The sequence below is a fragment of the Phascolarctos cinereus genome, unplaced genomic scaffold (assembly GCF_003287225.1).
Source record: "Phascolarctos cinereus isolate Bilbo 61053 unplaced genomic scaffold, phaCin_HiC Scaffold_726;HRSCAF=1367, whole genome shotgun sequence".
Classification (NCBI taxonomy): Eukaryota; Metazoa; Chordata; class Mammalia; order Diprotodontia; family Phascolarctidae; genus Phascolarctos; species Phascolarctos cinereus.
Genome location: NW_027556098.1, coordinates 289,546,239 through 289,569,154, shown reverse-complemented (window position 1 = coordinate 289,569,154; position 22,916 = coordinate 289,546,239). Strand labels below are relative to the sequence as shown.

At 35.5% G+C, this 22,916-nt stretch overlaps 1 protein-coding gene and 1 pseudogene across 3 annotated transcripts in view; one reads left to right on the top strand and one right to left on the bottom strand.

Moving 5' to 3' along the window:
- The window catches only part of CNTN5 (contactin 5), a 1,537,434-nt gene that overhangs the window by 1,331,536 nt on the left and 182,982 nt on the right, over positions 1-22,916 (bottom strand). The window lies entirely within an intron of this gene.
- The window catches only part of LOC110214981 (5'-3' exoribonuclease 2-like), a 68,948-nt pseudogene continuing 66,707 nt past the window's right edge, over positions 20,676-22,916 (top strand).

Sequence of the window (22,916 nt, the reverse complement as noted above, 5' to 3'; positions counted from 1 at the left end):
TGTGTGGAACTAATTCATACAAAGGTATTATTAATTTAATATGCTATCGTTCATAGAAGCACAGCTTTAAAAAACAAATCAGGGTTCGGAGAATGAAATAATTAAATTTTGCATACATGTACATATACATTTTGTCATCCTCAATAGAAGTAAGCTCCATAAGAGTGGGTACTTAATTTTTGTCATTGCACTCACAGAACTTGATAAATGTCTGGCACATAGTCATGGTTTGGTGCATGTTACCTGAACAACTGATTGTTCAATAACACCTATGACTATTGCAACAATCCCTTAATAGATCTTCCTCCTTCTATTTTCTTCCTTATCCAATCCACCATCACAATTACTATCAGATATCTTCCTGAAGTCCAGATCTAGTAATGTCAATCTTTTCTGCTAAACACTTTCCAATGGCTTGCTACTGTCTGCGTAATAAAGGCAGAATTTTGCCTAATATTTAGCACCTTCTACAACTTGGAAATACTCTAAATTTCTAGCATTATTCCATACTACTTCCCTTTGTGGACTTTATACTCCAGACTATCGATCAATATTTATTAAGCACCTACTATGTTCCAGTTACTATGCTAAACACTGGGGATACAAACAGAAGCAAAAGAAATTCCCTTACCTTAAGGAGCTTAGAATCTAATAGGAAAGACGACATGCAAACATAAATATTCAAAGCAAATTATAACAGTATAAATAGGAAACAATTTTCAGAAGGAAAACACTAGAATTCGGAGGGGTTAGGAAAGACTTCTAGTGAAAGATAAGTTGGGACTTGAAGTTAGGGAGGTCAGTATGGGAAGGAAAGGAGGGAAGGTCTAGGGGGACAGGAAGAGAAAATGCCTAGAGACAAGAGATGGAGTATCTTGTTCATGGACCATCCAAGAGGCCAGTGTCACTAGATAGAAGAATACTTGTAGGGGAATAAAGTATAAGAAGATTGGAAAGATAAGAAGGGGCTAGGTTATGAAGGGATTTGAATGCCAAGAAGAAAATTATGCATTTTATCCTGGAGACAATAGGGATCCACTGGAGTCTATTGAGTAGGTGACATTATCAGACATTTTAGGAAAATCAATACAGTGGCTGAATGAAGGGATGAATTAGAGTGGGGAGAGACAATACAGGAAGATTCACCAACAGGCTATTGTAATGGTACACGCACGAGGTGATGAAGGCCTGCATTAGAGTGGTGACAGTGTCAGAGGAGAGAAGGGGGTATATCAGAGAAATTTTGCAAATGTGAAATCAATAGGCCTTGACAATACTTGGATATGAGGAGAGGCAAAAGTTAGTGAGGAGTTGAGGATGAAACCTAGGTTGTGAACCTGAAGTAAAGGAGAATGGTGTTACTCTCTATAATAATAAAGCAGGAGTGGGGAGGGTTTATAGGAAAGAATGAATTCTGTTTAGACATATTGAGTTTAAGATGTCTACCTGTTAGCCAATTAGAGATATCTGAAAGGCGGTGCCTCCCGACCCTCAATACAAACTTTCCCACCTCTGTACCTTTCTTAACTCATGTTATTAACTATGCCTGAAATACCCTCCATAGACTGTCCTTTAAATATTAACTCAAATCCCAATTCTCTCAAAAACTCTTCTCTGCTGTCCCTAGTCAGTACTGAATCCCCCCTCACCCTCTGGATCTGTCTTTTGATTTTGCTTTTATAATACACTTTATATTAATTTGTGTCTTCTCTATACACTAGGTTATAATCCTTTCCCAGGAAGAAATCATGTCTAATCTAAACTTTGTAACTTCTTGACTAGAACACTGCTTCATGCACAGTAAGCACCTAATCAATGTTTGCTGAATTGAATGATAAATAAACAAGCATTTAATAGGCACCAACTCTATGCTAGGTAATTTGTTATCTATTGAGATAAAAAGACAAAAATGAAGCAGTCCCTGTCCACAAAGATTATACATTCTACTAAAGGAAAGAACATGCAGGTAGATAGGTAGATAGACAGATAGATAGATAGATAGATAGATAGATAGATAGATAGATAGATAGATAGGTAGATAGATAGACAGACAGATAGACAGATAGATACAAAATATATACAAAGTAAATGAAAAGTAAATATGAAGTGACTTCAATCTGGAGGAAAATCTGTACTAGTAATATTCCCCTTGTGCTTTCCCTTGGCTTTCTGATACAGTGTACTATCTATTGTTGAAGGGAGAAGCATCCATTCACTGTTTGCTGTGTCATCAAAAATGTTTCGCAAAAAGTATGAATTTTTAATCAGCAAAAATGGTGTTATATTCTTTTCAAATGTCACTTTAAATATTTATTTTACTTTAATTGGATATAAGCTTTTTAGAAGTTAGTCCTCAGTACTATTCTCCCTTAAGTCATATGTATTTGGTGCAAGTAAAAACTATTTCACAGGAAATCAGTTTTACCAGGTATAGCAAAAAAAAAAAGTATGGGAGTCAGGAGACTTGGGCTAATGTGTAGGCAACACCATCAACTAGCATAACATTGGGAAAATTTCTTAACTTCTCTATGTCTCACCTGCAAATTGAGAGGCTAGGAATCAATGATTCCTAAGATATTTCCCAACTCTGATATCCTATGAAAAATTTATTTGAACCATATGCTGGTGAGGCAAGTTGAATACTTTAATTCAACAACTTTCATCGCAAAAATATTTTGCTATCTTATTATAATCAATTAAGTAAATACACATGTATTAATAAGAATCTATCCCTGTTCTAGGTACTCTGGAAGGTACAGGAGAAGGATAGAGCATTGACCCTGGTTAGATGGAAGACATATAGCTTTGCTATTTATTTTTACTAGAAATTCACATAACTCTATGATTTTATTATGCAGCTCAGTATATTCTTATTATATTTTATGCATCTCACATTTCAACTTCATCAAATCATAGAACCTATTATTATATCCTGACATTTTCCATTATATAATGAGACTCCTTCATAATGAAGATATGATGAAAATACCAAAGGAAACCCATTAATTAATATTTTTCTTCAACCACACTCTTCTTAAACAAATGCAGATTAGACTAAAATTGATTTATATTTTCCAAGGAATAAAGTTTTAATAGTTCTTGAGTTCTTGGTCTTTATAGTCCAATGAGAAAACAAAGTTGTAGAAATGAGTAACTAACCCCTTTCCAAGAGGATTCTGTGATGCACAATGAAATAGGACTCCTAAAAAAAAAATGAAGAGTGTAAGGAGTGTGTGAGTGTGTGTGTGTGTGTGTGTGTGTGTGTGTGTGTGTGTGTGTAAGCAATCAGGTGACACAGTGGAAAGAAAGCTGGGCCTAGAATCAGAAGACCTGAATTTAAGTCCTCTCTCTGACACTTAACAGCCATGTGACCTTGGGAAAGACCCATAACCTGTATATGTCTCAGTTTTCTCTTTTATAAAATAGGGATAATAATAGTACCTACATCCCAGGGTTGTTGTGAGGACAAAATGAGATAATATTTGTAAAGTGCTTTGCAAACCTTAAAGTCCTATATAAATGCTAGTGATTATCATTACTGTTATTGTTATTAACACATATGTATATTATCATATCACATGTGATATGAAATATATAGTAATTTTATACTTCTATGGATCTGAAGTCATCTGTCCAATGAATATAGATGCATATTATACATATATGTATATAGATTGTATGTCGCAGATTAGCAAATTAACAAAAAAATTAACAGATTAGCAAATGTATAGCAATGGCATTTTACCCAGAGTCCCACAGTTAGTGTATGTTAGAGAAAGGATTTGAATCGAGGTCTTGCTAACTCCCAATTCAGTCCTCTAAAAGACACTGTCATGATGTCTCCTTGATATGAACACATGAAAATAGAAATGTACTTTGAGGTGTATAAGAATAATTAAAATAGAAATAAGCAGACAGTCAAATCATATGGCTAAAAATAGAATGTTTACTTCTAAGCATTAAAGGTGTTTAGATATATATCTATCATGTCTCAGATTTGTATGCTAATTCAAACGTATGTAAATTTATTAAAGTAGGAGTGCTTTGAGAAGTTCAGAAGAAAATTGAAACAAATATAAGACAAAAGTACAACTTTGATTTCAAATTATGTGTAAAGACAATGTGAATCTTTTTAAAAGATCATTAAACTTGTAAAAATAGCATTTTTGAGAAGTTATATGGTACCTACAGCAACATTTTAGCATTTAAAATATGTGACAGAACAATAACTCTCTTGAATTTAATTACTCTAATCCATCAACATACCTCCTGTTGAGAGCATATCACACAGTTTAATTTAGAAGTAAAATTATTTTATTCTAAACTATAAAAACAATCATAATTTCGTAATCATAATTAAGAAATTTTAATCTAGTCTCTTTTCCTCTTTTCCTCAGGGTAACATAAGTGATAACTAAGTGTTCATTTTTAAATATTGTATTTTATGGCAATATCGACTCAGTAAAAACACCTGAGAGGAGATCATTATACTCAATGACAGGGTCTCAGTTTACCCAACTTGGAACAAATTGTCTGTATCTCTCAAGTATCCCATTTTTACCTAAATGTCTATCATTTCTTTCATCTAGCTAGTGAATAGTGGAGAATTAATAGATATGAAAATTTAAAATTTGTTATAATCCACCCCCACAACTACTCACCCAATACCATAAATAAAAAAGAGTTCATGTTAAAGAACTGCTGTGGGTTCACAAATGCAGGAGAATTAATAAGCACCATTGATCCAGAAGGTCTTTGGAAAAATTAATTAAGACATTGCAAAAATAAGTGAAGCACATTCAGTTTCCAGGTTTGGAGGGGCTTCATATTTAAGATAAATATAATGTGTGTGTGTGTGTGTACACACACACACGTACACACACACACACATATGTTATAGGAAATATATATATATGTGTATATATATACATATATGTATATATATATATATATATATGTGTATGTATACTTATATGGAAATGTGTACATTTACAAACATATTTCCCATTTATGTTTATATATGACTAACTGCTTATTTGGTAAATACTCGGTTTCATCCACTTTTTCACCAATGTGGATGGATATGTCAATTTCTTTCGCATTGCTGTGTATTTCAAATTGCTGTGGGTAATTGTGTATTTTCTGTGGTTTAATATAAGTATACCATCTTTATACAGGCTCATTTGGAGAGGCTCACTATCACTAAAAATCCTTTTGTCAAGACTATATGCTTTAAGATTCCATAGACTTAGTGAACAATTGAATTACCCAAACTCATTTGATTGTTGCCCAAAGATGCCTCCATAGAAGCATAATAAAATCTTAACTTACATGTGGGAAACAGATTGTTTGAGTCTTTAAGGGTTCAGAAACATAAACTCCTAGAGGTCATGAACAATGTTTTAAAGTTTTGTAGTAGATGATTAATAAATACATAATTGAATTGTATCAAACTAATTCTGTATTAAACTTGATCTAGTTAGGTGGATCAGTGGATAAAGTGCTAGGCCCAGAGTCACGAAGAGCTGAATTCAAATCCAGCCTCATATACTTTCTAGCAGTGGGACACTGGGAAAGCCATTTAACCTCTGTATGACTCAATTTCCTCAGCTATAAAATTCTGATACTAACAGAACCCATCATATTTTGTCTCAAAGTTTCCCTCAGTTTCATGCCCAGTATCCTCACAAATTTTAACTGCGAATACCTTTGATGTGTAGTTGGACTATATTCAAAAAGATTTTATAAAGGAAGTAGACATGTAGGCCAGGAATTGATGAAATCTGTTCAGCTGGTTTTTGTTTGTTTGTTATAAATATCACCTGTGACCTTTTATATTCCTTAATAATTTTTTTGTCCCTTTCACATATCTTCTGCTCCCTCATCTCCCCTACTCTATATCTAAAAATCCCACCATATATTTATTGCTTCTCTCTTCATCCATATTTTGAGAAATAAGTGGCCCTTCTCCAACCTGATGCTAAATCTTCTGCTTGGGCTCTTCATCCCACTAGACAGAACAATAAATAGTTGTTGTTGTCTCAGTTGTGTCCAGCTCTTTTTGACCCCATTTGGGGTTTTCTTCATAAAGATACTGGAGTGGTTTGCCATTTTCTTCTCCAGCTCATTTTACAGATGAGGAAACTGAGGCAAACTGGGTTAAGAGATTTGCCCTGGGACACACAGCTAGTAAATGTGTGAGGACCGATTTGAACTCAGGTCTTCCTGACTCCAGCCCCAGCAATTTATCCACTGCATTATCTAGCTGTCCAAATAATTATTACAGCTAACTTTTCATATAGCATTTACTATATATCAAACACTGTGTTAAATATTTTACAGTAATTATCACATTTGATCTTCACAACAACCTTGGTAGGTAGGTGCTATTATTTTTCTAATTTTTATAGATGAGGAAACTGAACCAAACAGGGTTAACTGATTTGCCCGAGGTTACATACCTAGTAAGTGGCTGAGGCTGGATTTGAACTCAGCTCTTCCTGACTCCAAGCTTGTTGCTTTAGCCACTGCACCACCTGATTGCCTCAGTTCAAATCCAGGCTCAAATATCTACCAAATGTGTGATCTCTGGGTAAATCACTAACCTCTGCCTCAGTTTCCTCTTATGTAAAACCCAGAAAATAGTAGTACCTATCTTCCAGGTAAGAGTGATGATAAAATGAGATCATATTTCTAAAATACTTTGAAAACCTTAAAGTACTATGTAAATGGTAATTATTGTTCTTGTTGCAGTCATATTTTCCTTGCTCTTCTAGGAGCTTTCTTGCATCAATTATCATCATTCTGATTCCTCATCTACAATTCTTCCTATCTACCAGCTTTTTTCCTGTTGCTTACAAGATTCTCAGGTCTCTCTTACACTTTAAATGATTTCACTTGACCCTTTTCTCTTCTTAACTTTTTGTCCTTTACTTGAAATCCTGTCAGTTACATCTCATAATAGTTATGAATTCAACTGGGTCAGAGCTTTCTTGTCATATATCAATTTACATGATGTGTGAACAAAACATTTGAATTCTGTGTTATAATCTAGTTGTGAAATATTCCCTAGCAACAATTTTGGCATTGTTTCCATTCAGAGGTGACAAGGAAGCTGAGACTCCAGAAGATCAAATTCTGCCCTTGACCAAACCATTTTTGCCTTTGCCTCACTAGAACATTTGTTTTAGTTTGTCAAGTCATTCTAACATTTTCTAGAAAGAGGATGGTGAAGAATAAAACATTAAAGGAGCTGCAATTGCATTAGAGTTTAGAACTCTCAGTGTGTAAATTCGATCTGTGGGATATGGTAGGGTAAGGAGGTGACCACCATGCAGCAGCAACTTACAGTCACAGAAAACTCTGAGAAAGAAAGTAATTTGTAGTCAAATAGCCATTGTCTTGAAGACATAGAATTTAAGCTGAGACCTAGCTAATTTGAAGGTTAACCCTCTGTCCTTTGTCATTTACACAACTACACTAGAGATTCAAATCCAGGTCTTCTCACAAAAAAAAAAACATCAAAACAAATAAACAAACAAAAATCTGTTACAGGTCTTATGTGCAATAGGTCTGTTATAACAATTATGATCTATCAACATAATCATCTTACTTACAAGAGGTCTTTGGAAACAAGGAGAAAACAAGTCTTACAGAAAGAGACTAAAGAAAAAATTTCTTTTGATTCTCATGTGGGATTTCAGCAGTATAGGGGACTTATCAGGAAGAAAGCTCTTCCTGGTGAGGATGGGATCTGGACCCCAAAAAGGAAAAACCCTGTACTTTCCCACATGGCCAAATCTCTGGCATTAGCCTGATACTACAATCCTATCAACCAGTCTTTCATTATTGCCTACCCAATTTACCTCCAGATGGGCCCCAGCCACTTCCCACCCTTAATTCTATCTAGACTCCATTATTCCTTGGTCAAGGGGTCCAGGTCCCAGGCGTTCTGTTCAAACCAGCTTACTGGCCATTCCCACCCAGTTCTTGCTTACACCTCTCCTCCAGTCACCCCAAACTACTTGGCTACTCCTAGATCCCTCCCACAGTCTTTCTGTATATAATGTCCATCTTATCTCCATTAAGGTGCTTAGATTCTTAAAATCTAGCCACTGCTCAGATTCTTATAATCTAGCCAATAGCTCAGTAATGTTCAAATTCCTTAAGAGTCTGGACAATATGGAGAATGTTCTAATAAACCTTGTCTTTGACTGAAAGAAGGCATGGGTTGAATTCATTCAGGCAGGACCCTGTATGTAGTAATTTTGGGATCCCAGCACCCCTAAACTCCTACACCTCAACATTTTGGTGGCCCATGTGGGGAAAACCGCCAAAACCCAAGTTTTTCTCCAGCCAAGACTGAAAGGCTTATTTCCTGTACTGCATTTGGGGTCACTCTCCAAGCACCTAGGAAGGCTTAGAGGTGGGTTTTGGGCAGACAGTTACGAGGCTGTCTTGTACTTGGCCTGATGCTCTCAGACTCTCAGTCCACTGGTTTGGTTTGAGGTCATGGACCTGGGTACACCTTCTGCAGCATAGAGGACAAAGAATATGCCCAATTCTATCAATTCTCTCTGTTAGGGAATTGGGAAAACTGCAGATACTTTTTGGTTCCCTGAGGCTTACTTACTCGCTTGCCTCTACCTTCTCTTTGGCTGACAGAAGGCTTGGGTTGAATTTGTTCAGGCAGGACCAGTATATTGTGATTTTGGGGTTCCAGCACCCCTAAAACTCAACATTCTCACTTGTGCAAAACCGTAACTGCTATTCAATTCATAGACTCAATGGTTTGTCTAGTATATTGAAAGGTTAGTGACTTTTTCAAGGCCACACAAAGTCAGTATTTGTCAGAGGCAGTGCCTGAACCAAGGTCAGATTGCAATGAACACTTTCTATCCATTTCCCCTTACTACCTCTCCTATAGCATTGTAAAAGTTAAGTGAAAATTACAACTCAAAACTTTATAAGTCAATATTCAGATTAATTAAATGTTTTGTTAAATATGGCTAAAGATTAAACTTTTTCTCTATTACTTTTAAGAGTCCAGAGTATAGATGAAAGGTCCATAAGAAGATACAATCTATTCTGAAGAGGTTTACAATCTTGGTAAGGAAGATAAAAATATTCAATTGATTTTGTAAATGCATTATAAAGTGCTGCTTTATCATATTATCCTGTTCAAAATGAGAATTATAGATATTATATTTAACAATATTAAATTTGAAGGTTTGTTTACACTGACATTAATGCCTAGAAACTTATGCCTGTGAAATAATTTCTGTTTCTGCCTTGCATAAATTATCCTGTGAAATGATTTCTGTTAAAAATTAACATATAAATGTGTTAGTATTTACCAAAGGCTCTTCACTATATCTAAAATGCAATGTCTTATTGTAATTTTATTCATGAATGAAAACATGATTTCCTGCTATTAAATTCAATGACATAAAAGTCTATGGCTTTTCTCTATGCAATTTACCATCTAAAATGTATTTTTAGTGTACAAATGTTTCTATTTTGAGAAATCTGAGGAAAGTAAAGAAAATACTAATGGCTATTCCAAAAAAAATAAAGAAAAGATCATTCAACCTTTCACAAGGAGAAGAGATTTGACTGAGGAGGAATTCATCAACAGCATGCTACATTTTCCTTTTTGAGGCAATCAATCATAAGTTTATTAAGTAATTATTATGTCCAGTGCCTGGTACTATGAGCTTTTCATGCATTCTTACAATTTTTGGAAGTTTTACTTTAGGAGGCACAATTCATTTTGGCAAAATACAGGAATACCAGCTCATACAAGTCTACTATGATGTTGCATATTGGTCAAAAGCTTGACCTATGATCTCTAAGCCTATGTCAGCAGATGCCAGGCTTTGGCAGATCCCATGAAGTTGGAACAGTTTTGGGATCAGGCTGGTGATGTGGCTTTTATAATCTTAGAACCAGCCAGACCCACTTCAGAGAGACAACATCAGAAGGTTGGTCACCAAGTGATGGATTTATTCCACATAGTATGCATATGCCTTGATATTAAGGGGTAAAGTAGAAAAGCTTGTGATCTGCATCAGTGGAGAGAATTCAAAGAAATTATGGATCTTTGAAAAACCAAAGTATATCTAAACACCATCACATACTCTTAGTACTTCAAGAGTATCCAACAAAAGTAATATTTAGCTTTAGATCACAGAGCATAGAATTTACTCCAATGTGGATACTTTGCATATTTGGATATTTTCCTTTTTCCTCAGGAACATAGATTCATTTATGTTTTTTTTTCCTGCTATATGTTATATAGAAAAAAAGTTAACTATGAAACAAACATGCTAAAATTTTATGAAGCACTTATCTTGTGCAGAGCACTGATGGAGACACAAAGTTTACAAGTTTAGATACAACAGGATCTTTTCCCTTAAGGAAATTATAGTATGTGAGGAGTATCTAAGGTATCAGATTTAGCTCAGGAAACTACTTATACACATTTCTAACTCTTTCTCTTTTTTTTCATTATTTATTTTCTAACATTTAGTTGTTACTAGGACATAGTTAATATAGGACTTTAAACTTGTGACTTGAGTGAGAATTACAACATAAAAACATTGATCTAAGATGTTGACTGTCCTCTATTCTGAGCTATTTGTAATGCCACCGTTACTTCTTCAAATCCTAAAATGTAAATGGTACAGTCTCTTAAAGGTGCACATGGTATGGATGTTATTCATGTGGTGTTCACAGGATACTCTGGTGGTTAGTGCACACTTATCTTGTATTCACCTACAGTTTAATTAAGAACCTTCATTTTTTTTTAAAGTATAATAATGCACAATATATTTTAGACTCTAAAAGAAGTCTCTTAATATGGAAAAACACACAAATAAAAAAAAATAAACTGTGCTATAGAGATTAAGTGGAAGCCTCACAGTTGAAAAATAATGGATTAGCATGATCCACTACTGTCAGACCCTAAGTCAGACAACTTTAATCAACAATCATTTATAAAGCTCCTAACATGTGCAATCACTGTGCTAGGACCTAATGTTCAAAAACAAAAATGAGAAAGTCCTTGTATTCAAGATCTTACAGCCTATTGAGAGAAGAAATATGTGTAATTATGTTGTTGTTTGTCGTTCCTTCTCAAGAGGGCCATGACATCAGGGAGGTAGTGCCATGACATGCAAATGAATTGGATTTGAGTTAGGGAGGGCTGAGTTATGAAATATATACAAAGTAAGTTCAAGATGATTTTGGCATCAGAGACATGAGTAGCTGGGGAGATAAAGAAAGCCTTCATGTAGGAAGCAGCAGTGGCCTCCTAGTAGAATTTAATTTCCTTAAGGGCATGATTTTTTTATCTCCAGCAATAATTTGAGCTGAGCTGTGAAGAAATTAAGGTTTCTAAAAGGTGGAAGTGAGGAGGGAATGCTTGGCAGGCATGGGAGATGGCTTGTTCCAAAGCAGAGATGGGAAATGGAATGTCATGTGTGAAGAACTGAAGTATATTAAATCTGTCAAGGTACACTGGGATTAGATTGTGAATGGCTTAAAATGGTAAGCAGTGAAATTTGTATTTTAACCCAGAGGCCAGATTTGAATTCATGAAAAGGAGTCTTCTTGACTCCAAGCCCAACATTCTATCCACTGGGCCACCTAGCTGCCCCACAGATACATGTACATATCTATATACATATACACAAATACACATTTATCTTTATATGTGTCATGGCCTCCTACTAGAATTTAAATTTCTTATGAGCATTGGTTTCTTTATATCTCCAGCAGTTAGAATAAACCCTTGTACATAGTAGATATTTATTTCATTTGTGGAGCTGAATCTGTCTTCCTTGCTCTTCCTTACACATGACACTTCATCTCCTGACTCCTTGCATTTTTACTGGCTGTCCATTAATACCTGGAATTATCTACCTAATCATCTCTGCCTTCTGGCTTCTCAGGCTTCCTTCAAGTCTCATCTAAAGCCACAATTTCTACAAGAAGTCTTCTCAAATTTCCTTTAATTCCACTCCTTTTCCTTCAAATTTATTCTGTAGGTAGTTTATTTGCATATAACTGTTGGCATGTTATCTCCCCCATTAGACTGTGAACTCCTTGAGAGCAGGAGTTGTCTTTTGCCTTTGTTAGTTTCCCCAGCCTTTGACCCCGTGCTTGGTATAAAGTAGGTGTTCTATAAATGCTCATTGACTTCATGGGTTACTTATGTCTTTAGTGATTCCTTTAATTATGATTCTTTGGGTTAAATTGAACTCAGATGAAATTATAACTTTCAATAGTCCATAAAAAAAAGATGAATAGCAGAACCAGTATGCTGTACACAAGGTAAACATGATATAACTGTTTCAAAGCTGGGCCCTTACTTTAAAATCCTTTCTTAATATTATATTATGATGTACAGGTGGATCCTGAGTTTTCAAGGGATACGTCAACAGTTCAGAATTCTGGCAATTTATATCAAGCCATAAAAGCTACAATTATGCATCAAGAAAACTGCCTTTATATTTGTAATCCAAGAACCAGACATTCTAATTTGGAGATGTTCATAAGCAAGTAGCTCATGGGATGATCGTGTTTTTGTCTTTGGCCATAGCAATTCTTGCACACCATTTGCTTCATCAGAGAATGGTTTCAAACCTTATTGGCAGAAGGAGAGTAAAGAATAGTGAACTGATAGGTTCTTGAAAAAGTATTAAAGAAGGTGATGGATAATTCAGACTTGTGCTCTGTTTTCTAGGACTTTCTTGTCTTATGAAGATCTAAAATGTAACTATATATTAAGGAAGACTATATGAGTGGAACAAGAGGAGACAGAATGAAACCATGAAAAAGTACTTGCTCTACAGTCAAGGAGATCAGGGTTCCAACCCTATCTATAATACTGTCTACCTCTCTGAGTTTTGGCAAGGCACTTAAACTTTTACTTATTTGCATAAAGATGGGGCTGGACTAGACAGTCTCTGGGATCCATTTCAATTCTAGCTCTATGATGATCTTTGATTCTTATCAAATAATATATATAAAAGATCTGTTCTCAGCTATGAGAGAAGTTACAGACTCCTACATAGGGTGTGAAGCTGGACCATATTCCTCTAATTTCAGGTTCTTAGACCCTACTAGATATATTCAAACTCTAGAAGTTGTCTCCAGTAAGGCAAAGGTGATATATAATATCCTCTAAGCCTGAATGCATAGATTCATCAAAGACACATACTATATACTTATTCTGGGTAGTAACCTGACCTGATGGGGAAGAGAAGACATCCAATGATAGGGAAGGTATGGTGGTCTTAGCAGGAAGAAAAGCAACTCACAAATGCTTCAGCTATAGAGCTACCATACTCCAAAAGCAGGAAAAACTATTTTTTCAGTTGCACTATGTTACTGATGATCTGCATGAGTAAAGCATTGAAGGACTAATTTCAATGCACCAAGAAGTGCTGTCACTTCCTTAACTAGCCCCAGCTGAATGGACAAAGAACATCAGTATAAAACAGATCCCTTCTATACACTTGTGCTCTCTTCCCTCCAGGGCTGCTACAAGATTAATTTCCAACTCCATGATTCCGTAATTCTATGATTTCAGAGGGAATAAAAGGCATCTGATTGCAAAATAACTAGTCAGAACTCTAAAGGTTAGGAGCTGCCAAGGGCCTAAAACCAGCATAGCCAAGCAATATTCAAGAACCTAGGAAAGGAGGCCTAAGTGAATAACAGGATGAAGAGAAGAAAGACATGCTCCTTCATTCAAACCCAACTTCCCCCAACCCTGTAAATCTCTTCTTGAATACTGTGCACTAGACACATGAGGGGATAGAAAAGAGGTTACAACATATACTGGAACAACAGTCAAAGACAATTTCACACCATGAAGGAGTAATTAGCATTTATATTATTCTGAAACAATAAAAGTGAGGAATAACTTCCACAGCAAATCTGATTGTAATCAGTAAAAATAGCTTCAAGTTTTCAATTCACCAAAACTTGGGAAGATAAACATATAACCTAACATCAACAAACTATTCAGTAGCAAGCATACATTTTCACAGAATTATCCTCATTTAGGGCACTGAACTTGAAATCAGGAAGATCTGGGTTCAAATCCTTCATCAGAGTCTTACTAGCATTGTCAATAAGCATATTTATTAAAAGCTTAATATGTGCCAGGCACTAAGAACAAGAATATAAGCAAAAAGACAGTCCCTGTCTTCATTCTAATGGTGAAGACTACACATAAAAAAGGAGCTGGGGGTGGGAAGAAAAGGCATACTGGAGAAGTCCAGAGAAGTATAACCTGGTGGAAATAGGTTTTAGCTGGCTTGAATGCCCTCCTTAAATGGAGGTTCTGAGAAGAGCCCTCTCCATGGCAGAGGTGATTTCAAGGTGTGAGTTTGTGAGTTCCAGAGCAAAGGATGAAGAGCTTCCTGGGAAATGATCAAAAGCCCAGAGGAGTGCAGTTTTATGACCCTAGGCATCCCACAACCTCTGTCTGCCTTGGTTTGGACTTGACGACTTCTAAGGTCCCTTGCAGATATAAGTTTACTATGCTATGATCCTAAAGTATGACAGGAATATGGAAGGGGCTTCTGTGATGACTCAAGAGAGAGCAAGGCAACTGAAATTCATAGCTTAGTAAAGAAATAAAAAGAAACATTTGGTTACCGATAGGTACAGCTGATGAGGAAGTATCTGTGAAATAAACTAACTGAAGATGCTCCTGCTTGCATGATACTAAGAACACAATATGGCATAATAATACTTCTATAATTATATACTTGCAATTATTACCAGCCCTTCACCAACCTCTCACAGCATACTACCCTGTCTATACCCACTAAGGAAGACCTTGCCTCATACGTCAGCAAAATTCAAGGCCGTTTGTTTGCCAAGAGTTCCCTCTCCTGCCCTCCTTCAAATTTTACAACACTCAGATGCCTTTCCCTACTCTTTCCTCCTTCACTCCTGTCTCCTATGACTAATTGACCCATCTCTTTGCCAAGACAAACTTCTCTACATGCATCTATTAAACCCATCCCTGCTTGTCCAGCAAATTGCTGCCCTGACTCTAATCTTCAATGTCTCCCAATCTGCTGGCCCCCACCCTGCTGATTACAAATATGCTGAGGTCTCCCAATCCTTAAAACAAAACAAAAAGAAACAAAAAAAAAAAATAAAACACTTACTTGGTCTTGCTATTTCCCCCAAGCTACCATTTTAAATCTCTTTTCTCCTTCATAGCTAAACTCCTTGAGAAAACTGTCTATACAAGGTACCTCTGCTGTTTTTGTTCTAGATAGCATCTGAACCCTCTTTGGCACCTGTCCATCATTCAACTGAAATAGTTTTTTCCAAAGTCATATTTGCTTTCTTAATGATCAAGACAAATTACCTCTACTCAATATTTATTGTTTTCTGACCTCTTTGAAGCCTCTGGCAATGTTGATCACTCTCTTATTTACACCACTCTTCCCTTTCAAGATTTTTATGATACTGTTTTTAGCTGATTCTCTGACCTATCTCATTAATTCTTCTCAGTCTCTTTTGCTGGATCTTTGTTCAGGTCTACATACCTACATACATACACATATGTATGCATATATACATATACATACATATATACACATGTATAGTATACATATATGTTGTTGTTCAGTTGTTTCAGAAGTGGCTGTGTCTTCATGACCTCATTTGGGGTTTTCTTGCAAAAGATACTGTATAATGTAGGAAACCTAAGGATGCCTTAGCTTTATTAAGATCTCTCTCTCTCTCTCTCTCTCTCTCTCTCTCTCTCTCTCTCTCTCTCTCTCTCTCTCTCTCTCTCTCTCCCCTCCCTTCTTCCTCCACATACAAAACTATGTGAATATATACACATGTCTTATGTAATTGAGCTGCTACACATGCATATATACATACATATGCATAGAGGAAGAGCAAAAGAGAATAAATAAGAATAAAATAATGTTAGTATGTGTGTATACACATACACACATGCAGAAAGCTCTCTGTATATCTATAGACAGATATCTATATCAATATATCTATATCTATTAATATGTCTATATATAAAGAGAAAGAGAATGAATGAGAATATTGCTATCTCAAATCTTTTTTTTTCCATGAAAACTAGCAAGCTTTCAATTTTTATAGCCTAGCTTTATGGCTTTTTTTGAAAAAGCAATAAAGTTAATCATACTTATAATTTTTTTCTGGTTCTGTTTGCTTCACTTAGTATCACTTCATATGAGTTTTTCTGTTTCTTTTTGAAATTATCTATTTTCTCATTTCTTACAGCACAATAGTATTCCATTATATTCCTATACCATAAATTATATGGCTGTTCTTCAATTGTTGGACATCCTCAGTTATTTTTTTCCCGATTTTTTTTTCAAGTCAACAAGTTTACTCACATTTATTAACTGCTAAATTTGCAGCAGTCTGCAATTCCACAAAAAAGATCTGCTATATACATTTTTGCACGTAAAGAACCTTTTCCTATTTCTTTGATTTCTTTTGGGTATAAGCCTAGCAGAAGGATAACTGGGTTGAGGAGACATGATTATGAAACACATTACATCCATTACAAAGACATGACAGATTTAGGGTAATAAATGAGACATATACATTTCTGTATACAACCATCAAGGGAACTTGTTTAACTTAACTATGAATATTTGTAAGAAAGTTGTTTTTCTTATTTTTTTTCAATAGATTGGGACATGAGTGGGAGAGAAAATAGATTTCTGTTAATTAAAAAGGAATAGAGAATGGCTACTAAAGATATAAAATGTTTTATGCACTTTCAGATAAGATTAGTATATTATTAGTTTTACTCAAATTTTAATTTTTATAAGAGTCCTCTCAAGAAGTGGAAGTAATCTATAAACATTTGTAATATATAAATAAAACTATTTTTAAAAGCTATAATTTCTATGTACGCAATGCACACTCATATGGTGAGTGTATGTATATATACACATGTATGCAGACATACATGTGCATACATACATATAATAAGAATCTTGGGAAATACAATATTGACCTTGATATAACACCTTTGATGTTTTTAATCATCCCTATGTTATTTTTCAAGAGGTTAAAATATTCTTTACTTTATTTTGAAAATAATTTGACTAATGTTTACATACTTGTCTTATAAAAAAATCCACATAATAATAGCTAGCATTTATATAACATTTTGAGGTTTACAAAGTTCTTTACAAATATCATCTCATTTTATTCTTAACAACATTCACATTTTAAAGATAAGAAAGCTAAGATTAAGTCACTTGCCCATGGTCACAGAGCTAGTAAATGTTTGAGGTCAATACTCTGTTCGTTACACCACCCAGCTAAGGCAATATAAATTCCACATTCTGTATAAATGAGGTACAGAGAGCTATATTACAATACTGGTTTGTGCCTGAAAAACTGCATTTATTTATTTCAGGAAATTTTGGATACTGACTTAATGCTTTTAAATATGTGTGTGTGTGTGTGTATAAAATGCTTTTAAATATTCTATAAAACAGACTTTTGAAATTCTGTAGTGATGATGATTCACAATGCGTTTTAAATTTTTTCAGTGATTAATTTTTATCATTTTACAGGATGTATTACTATACTTTTCCATGTGGTGGGTTAAAAGTGCGGATTGAATTTTTAATGGTTATGCATAATTTGGACAGTTGACTTTTTCAAATGGAAATATGATGTGAGGACAAACAAAAGTAATGTTGAAAATATACACTTCAGTTACCTTCTTATATTTTGGAGCTGGAGAGAGAGAGAGATTGAGAGAGAGAGAGAGAGAGAGAGAGAGAGAGAGAGAGAGAGAGAGAGTGTGTGTGTGTGTGTGTGTGTGTGTGTGTGTGTGTGTGTATCTCCATTCTGGATAATTCAAGCACATTTAGTCACATTCCACTCCCAATGATGCAGACAACTGTCAACTGTCACCTTAAGAAGAGGCAGGACTTTATTCCGATATTTCTCTCGCAGATTCTCCAATATCCATTGATGTGAGCAGGAAAAATTATATCACAAAAGCCAAATTAAATAAGTCAGTCATTAAATATGCATTAAAATTAAGGATTAAATAGCTCAGTTGGTTAACTATCCATGACAATGAATCCAAAGGTATAATTGACTTATACAGGGGGAAAAAACTGGGCATAAACTATCTCCGATTAGATATTACGAGCAAAGTCCAAAGTAAAATTGACTGACTGAAATGTCATCTCTTTCAGTAGGAACAGATACTGAGACAAAAATCTTACCATTTGTAAGTAAGCCTAGTTATCAACATATCTGAAGCACAGAACATCTATGGAGCTTTTACTCTGCAGTGGTATTAGACACTAGAATTTGGATTAATACCTTATATTTGGAGGGTATAATACCTTATAATTATCCAAATATTCCCATATATATCATTTTATGCTCACAATCCTGTGAAAGAGGGAGATAGAATAGGTCAATAAATTGAAGAAGAGAGAAGTTCAATGATTTTCTCAAAGTTACAAGGCCAGTAAGTGGCAGTTCCATAATTAGAACTTAATTCTTCTGACTTATAGGCATGTGTGAGTACATGCATGTGTATGTGTGTGTGTGTGTGTGTGTGTGTGTGTGTGTGTGTGTGTGTACGTATTTTAGGCAGACTTTCACAGGCAGTGCCTTGTTTGTTTCATTAAATTATTAGAATGCGCAAATATTATATACAATACCTGCTTAGAAGGAGTTTATAATTTCACAGAGTAAAACAAGATTTTCAAACATTGTACATTAATATATGTACATATATGCTGGGAGGAAGCTAGGTGGCACAATGGATAGAGTAATAGGCCTGGAGTCAGGAAGACCTTACTTCAAATAAGGCTTCATGTATATACCAGCTGTGTGATCCTGGGCAAATCAATTACCGTCTGTTGCCTGTTTCCACAATTACAAAGGGGGATAAAAATAGCACAGTTGTAATGAGGATCAAATGATGTATTTGTAAAACACTTATCACAATGCCTGGTATATAATAGACACTAAATAAGTGCTTTTTTTCCCTTTTTTGCTTTCTTCCTTCCTTTCTTCTTTCTTTCTTTCTTTCTGTTCTTATACATATACATATACAATCCATTTGCAAACGTTGTGAGAAACTTCCTTAGATGGTGTTATCCTTGAAATGTGGTTTAATTAAAATTAAGGATTTGTTGGGAGAGGAAAGGAATTTTCCTATATATTTAGTGAACAAACTGAATGCAAACCAGATTTTGGCCCATAGCACAAAGGAAGTACAGAGAAAGAAAAGCTTTCAAAATCAAGTATTCAATGGAATTTATTCTTTATGGGAGCTATTGTCTTAGAAACTTTTCACCAGATGCATATGGCCCAAAGAGTGGTACAAAGATAAAAAAATCACAGAATCTTAGTGTTGAAAGAGGAAGTAGAGGTCATCTATTTTAATCTGCGTAAGGAACAGAGATGCCAAACAAATAGTCACTACATTGACAGTACATATTCCTGACCTTAAAAGTCATTAAACGCTAAACTACTTTGATAAAAGTGATAAAGGTGCAATCTCATCAAAAATTACTCTCTCCAATGATGCGTATTACAACCTATCCATGCCCTCTCATACTGGGCAATTCTTCTGCCATCTTCTAAATCCTCCACAAAAGGTTCGCTCAACTTGTTAGAAGACTATCTCTACTTTTCTTGATATTTCTCAGAAAATGAAATACATTAACAAAATCTCTTTCCCAGGAAATTTTAATATATGTGAGACCTGTGTTCTCCTTGGAAAGTCCTGCCCTGTCATATTGTTCTACCAGTTTTTGATATGTGAATCCCTAAACATAAATCATCATGATAATAGCTAACATTTATATGGCACTTACTAGGTACCAGGCACTATGATAAGCATTTTACAATTATTATCTCATTTGATCTTTACAACAATCCTGGAAGTAGATGCAAGTATTATCTTCATTTTATAGATGAGGAAACTGAGGCAAACAGAGTTTAATTGGCTTGCCCAGGATCATACACCTAATAGGTATCTCAAGCCAGATTTGAACTCAGGTCTTCTTGACTCCAGGTCCAGTTCTCTACGCCACGTAACTGCTATTTATGGAGAGTCAGTGGAGTAGAATAAATCTTGGTCATTACATATTCAGGTTTTTGTTCTGAGATTCTTCTGACTATAGCAATCAATTTTGAGTATGCTGAGAACAATTTCTCACAGCAATAGGAACTAAAATAGAGTTAAATAGTGGCAGAACTAATACCAACAATTTTCTGTATTTGTAATATGTGCATTTCAATGCCATGCCTTTCCTTCCATATTACTACCTCATGGCAATGTGCCCTTTCCTGCTTTTGTCTTCTTTGAGTTTTACTTTTGAAGACTACAAGTATCTGTTTCCAATCTTGCCCCCCTCCACTTCACCCTAACTATCAATTCAACAAACATTTATTAAGCACTTACTATGTATGAGAGTACTGATAGGCACAAGAAAATTAAAGAGAAAATTTAAGAGATCCCTCCCACCAAACTGCTTATACTCTACCATAGACATTCTTGTGTTCTATTCTTTCCTATGATTTTAGAATCACAGTTTTTGTCCATCTAAAAATCATTGACTTTGTGAGCTCTGGCATCAGCTACTTTCCAGACCATGGACAACCGCATTAGTGACAAATGTCTTTATGTCAGCTTTCCTAACAGAACTTCCAAACTTGACACTGGTGATTCTGATAAGGTAAATAGGCCAGAGATAGACTCTACAGTATTTAATTCAAGTAAAAATCCATTTTGCTATCAATATTAATTTAGAAAAACTTTTGTGTTTTTAAAAAAAAAAACTTTTAACTAATGCTTCTTCCACTAAATACCTTTTTGCATCTTACTCAAAATGTGAACAATGACATAACAATCAGTATTTTACCTGTCGTAGGCAGGGAAAACAAACAAACAAACAAACAGAAAAACAGAAATGAATCTTGCTGTTGCTTCTGGTTTGTGTCAAAGAAAATCTATAAGCCTGCCTTTTCTCTGTCTGAGGGACAGGAGTGGGAGGGCGTGGTGGTGACTGTGCGTGTGTACATACTTCTCTTCCCACAATCTACAAATAAAACTTGGTACTTGAAGCACATGGAAGCTATATATATATTCACCTCTTCAGCCACAGAGGAAAATTCCTTAACAGTGGACTTTCCCATCTGCTAAAATGGTAGCAGCCCAGGAAGGATTGGAACATCAAGAGTTCTTTCAGAGGTACGTATTAGAACCCACAAAAGAGAGTTCATAGACAACGATCCTGAATGCAATTTCCTAATTAAAGGAGGGGAAAATTTCCTAGTCTGTGATCCTTGAATCTAGCCTTCACCAGAGAAGGCAGACTTCTTGGACAGGGCTAACACTGGGAATTGTCTCAAGAATAACTACAAGATCTGGAGTTAAAGGAGAAGGGGAAAAAAGACACAGAAAAGCACTTAATAATATTGGAGTCACTAGACATTTTCTAAGCACCTACTCTGTGCCAGACACTATGCTAAGCACTGGGGATACAATGAAAGTAAAAATAAATAAATTGGAAAGTCCTTTCTCTCAAGGAGCTCATAGTAAAATAAGTAGGATGGCATGCAAACACATATATACAAACAAACTATAAACAGGATAAAAGAAAGATTATATATAGGAGAATGAAACAACAGTTAAGAGGAATTGGGAAAAGTATCTTGTTTATAGAAGATGTAATTTTTTTTGTTGGGACTCGAAGCCAGGGAACTCAAGAGCTAGAAATGAAGAGGGAGAGAAGTCCAAACACTGAAGACAGACAATAAAAATGTCCAGTTGGGTGGAGTATCTTTTGGAACAAATTCATTGAAACACAGTATGTAGGTGAGTAGCATGTAAGAAGATTGGGAAGATGGGTGGGGCAGGCTATGAGTTTGTTTGAACTCTCTGTAGAGTGTTTTATATTTCATCCTGGAGATGACTGTGAGGCAATGCAGTTTACTGAGTAGGGAAGTGACTTGGTCAGAACTATACTTTAGGAAGATAACTTTGACAACTGAGTAGAGGATGGACCAGTATGGTGAGAGACTTGTGGCAGGGAGAGGTGGCAAGGGCTGACCCCAGGGAAATAGCAGTGGTAGAGTAGAAAAGGGTGGGCATAAAAAATGGATCAACATGTCTTGGCATAAGAATGAAGGTGGACAGAGTAGCAGAAGGTATCTGTGAGAGATGAGATGAGGCATTGAAAAGGGGAAGCAAATGTCTTCAATTTTTTTCAATAACGTATGAGGCAAGGTTCTCTGCTGAGAAGGGAGGGAAACGGCAAGCTATCAGAGATTTGAAGGGAAAGCAAAAGCTGTGGAAAAATCACTCTAGTGAATGGGATAGTGAGTCAATTACGGGAGATAAAGGAAAAAAATCCAGAATAAAATGGAGATGACATACAGGGGAAAGTCACAAGAATTAAAAGGGATTGTGAAAGACTTCTGGTAGAAGGTTTCAATTTTTGTTAGGACTTGAAGGAAGCCAGGAGGCCCAGGAGTTGAAGATTGAAGAGGGAGAGCTTACCTAGCTTTAGTGAAGGCCCAATTGAGAATACATAGCATAAATTTTCAGGGGACCCAGTGAGTATTATTTCATAATTATTTCCACCTTTGTTCAGCAGCAGATGGTGGGGCTATTCCAGGGCTGAAGCTTGCAGGGAAATATTAGTGACAGAACAAAATGACAATGACATCAGAGAATAGAAGGGTGGAGAATTGAAGTTGTTTACTAAGAGGTCAAGATGGAGAAGGGAAGACAATGTAGCCAGTACAGGGGTGATAGCCTGGGAAAAGACTAAAGGATTGAAGAATTAGACTACAAAAACAGGGTTTTAGTTTACAAGGCAAAAAGAGAG